This window comes from Haliotis rufescens, unplaced genomic scaffold (assembly GCF_023055435.1).
Source record: "Haliotis rufescens isolate VD_foot unplaced genomic scaffold, xgHalRufe1.0.p SCAF_10, whole genome shotgun sequence".
NCBI classification, from domain to species: Eukaryota; Metazoa; Mollusca; class Gastropoda; order Lepetellida; family Haliotidae; genus Haliotis; species Haliotis rufescens.
Genome location: NW_025963780.1, coordinates 42342575 through 42346225, shown reverse-complemented (window position 1 = coordinate 42346225; position 3651 = coordinate 42342575).

The window sequence follows — 3651 nt, the reverse complement described above, 5'->3', positions numbered from 1 at the left end:
GCAGATATCTTAGCATAAGTTTTTTCTACCTCCTTTTTTCTAAGTTGAGGGACGTCCAGACCGAGGGTCACCAACAAGGCTTGTTCTCCCAGCCTAAAACATAACTACCCAACGGTGGAATAGCTAGGGCACTTATCCCCATACACTTGTGACATGTGGTCATGATTTTTTGGGGAAGTACTTTTTCTCTGAAGTCAAAACTTAATGACTGCTCGGTACTCGTACTTTTCCATTTTTGTGTCCATTTGGACCCTTTTCACGTTCAACTGGCTTCCAATAATATACAAACGGCATCAACGGACCAAAACTACCAGCCTTCGGAACACAATCTTTGAAACAGTTTGTGCGTGAACTGGTTGGTTTGTTGGTTGTTTAACGCCGCACTCGGCAATATTCCAGCTATATCAGTGTCTTGAGGCTGTTGTCCTTGCATGCATGATCTCAAATAGTGCACGATCTAGACTACTTCTTGTAAACATTTCTTGCAATGTTTGGTGCATATTTTCCAAGTCCAGGGGAAACTCGAATAGCTCGATGGTGGATAGCATTGACAGCTCTATCGTTCACCATATTGCCGATCCATAGTTTAAAACTGACCATACCATAATGTCGTATAGTTTTGTAAAAACGTTAAATGGCAAGCCGTTTGTATTTCGAAATTAAAAGTCCAAGGGATCTGTTTGCTGATTTCGCCGCACGTTTTTACCATTGCGTTACGGTCTAGGTGTTCTGGGCGATCGGGTAGCCTAGTGGTTAAAGCGTTCGCTCGTCACGCCGAAAACCCTTTCGATTCCCGACATGGGTACAATGTGTGAGGCCCATTCTGGAATATTGCTTAAAGCGGCGTAAAACCATACTCACTCACTAGGTGTTCGGTTAAAAGCACACAGAGATAATAATACGAAAGTTCAACGCCTGAAACAATATCACCACAATAGAATACGGTTGCTGTTCTTGGAATGCTATGACCTCTAAAGTGTACAATTGTGGAGTTTATATACAGGGCTGATAATGGATAAGTCTGCTGCACTTTCTGCCAATAGAACGATATCGTCTGCATAAGCTAAAGCAGCAATATTTTCTCTCCGATTTGAATACCCTTTCCAAGTTCGTTGATGGTATTTAGTGGATCATTAATATACATATTAAACAACAAAGGTGATAGAAGACATTCCTGTTTCAGTCCTCTGTTCACAGAAAAACACGATGTATATATGTGATTAATGCGCACCCATCATTCCACATTGTGATATAACGACTTGGTGGCTTGCAACACTTTACCTCCTATGCCCGCTTCATTTAAAATATGTCTGCCAATTCCATCATGTGCCTTTTTAAGATTAATAATCGCTGTGAATGTAGACTTTCTCAATAACTTTCTCTTTTCAATTATACTTGTCAATGATGAGATGTGGTCAAACGTTGATCTTCCTTTTCTAACACCGTCAGATATAATGTCCTTCTTTTCAGTTCGACTTGTGAAGATCCGGGTTATAGAATGGGTCTTCGGCAACCCATGCTTGGCGTAAAAGGCGACTATGCTTGTCGTAAAGAGGAGACTAACGGGATCGGGTGGTCAGGCTCGCTGATTTGGTTGGGGCATGTCATCGATCCCAGTTGCGTGGATCGATGCTCATGATGTCAATCACTGGATTGTCTGGTCAAGACTGGATTATTTACAGACCGCCGTACATACTGATCCATCCTCCAGCACGATTTCCATGGGTATTTCTTTTCTCCGTTCACTACCGATACCGACCTTTCCTATCCTCCAGAACTCTGTTCTCGTCACTTGTTTTTAAACAAAACTGTGAATTAATGACAAAATTGTAAATATATTAACTTGGTCTCGGCGCTATATGGCTGAAATAATGCCGATGCGACGTTAAATTTTAACTCACTCACTCACTCACTGTTCTCGTCACAAATATTTACCAGTTCCTTATGTACCCGACTTCAATATTGTCTTTTCTCTCGTTGAACACACTTGTCAAACTCTTTCCCGTACACACATATGTATTTAACACACCAAGTTGATTTGTGAGTTAGCGACAGCCACAGTTTCCCTTCATATGAATTGTCCCTAGTATTAACATTATTATCTGTATCAAAAATAGTGTCTTATATTACAATGCCTACTCCATCGATCCCCGGGGGCAAGTCTATGTAAACGTGTACGTCCACTGATATAACGTCGTTGTTACTTAAATGAGTCTCTGTAATACGCATTATATCAATGGCCGAAGAGGTTGAAAAAATCTGACGTAGAATGGAGTGAGTGAGTATAGTTTTGTGCCGCTTTTAGCAATAATCCAGCAATATCACAGCAGGGGACATCAGAAATGGGCTTTAAACATTGTACCCATGTCGGGAATCGAACCCGGGTCTTCGGCGTGACGAACGAACGCTTCAACCACTAGGCTACCCGACCGCATGGAGAATAGAATGGAGAATTACTGTCAGTTGACCAGACTTTTACGTTCAAGTAACCTCCTACCCACTAGCGAGACGACGATACACGGTCAGTTTGTGACCGGCTTCTGCCCCGCCTACCCGATGACCTGCAGACTGAGCTGTAGCCAGTGTCTCCATTCATTTTTAAGATATTATATCGCTAGCTTATGATATTTTCAATTGAAAATACAATCTATCATAAAATCAACTGAGAGGAAAAGCTTCTTTTGTGCCTCACTTTATCTGTAAAATAAAGAAATACATCCTTCTTAGGTAGGCTCAACCACCCTTCGTAACATTATTTGGACAATACCTCTGTATACTTTCAACTTTGTCTGCTTCACTACGCATACATATATACATACAACAGATATAAAAATACAATGTTTCTGTAGCTTGTGCAGGGTTATGCATATATATATATATATATATATATATATATATATATATATATATATATATATATATATATATATATATATATACAGTAAACTACGTTTATAACGAATATATATATTTAATGCACAACCGGAAATATTACATTATTTACTTTATGAATACTTTCGATTTTTTAAGAAACATTTTATTGTTTTGTTTTATGCGGATACGTTTTTCAGTTTTCATTAAAAACAACTTTGGCTCGGAATTCTGTAAAAAAAACATGATATATTTCGGCCATATGTTTGTTTCTGTGATAGAAGTAGTAGATAGTAGTTACATGGTCCCGCATGTGCACACACGCGCGCGAATATTTAAGGGTCAATTTCCATTCTTATCGCACTCGGTCACCACATGGTCATTCAACCATTGACCATTGTCCAGGGACATGAAAGAGAGTTATTGTCACACCCCTTATCCCTGCCACAATAACAGCGCTTCTCCATGACCCGTGACGTTTAAACAGTACGTGGCCCTGCATGGCACGTTGCGTAACGAATAACTGTTAATGAACACAATCTACTGAGTAATAAAGAAGGCGAGTTATTAGCGTGTCAAATCTGTCAGCATGTATATATATTTAAACCTGTTGATATTGTCATGGCAGAAAGGCGAAATATATATGAAATATTCATAAAATTACTATTTATTTCCTACTTACTAAAATAAATATTAAATATATATTATACCTGCAGTCCAATTTCGTGTTGTTTCCGTCAGACTTAGTTTTAGCTATAACCCGGAAGACGTCGCGCGCAA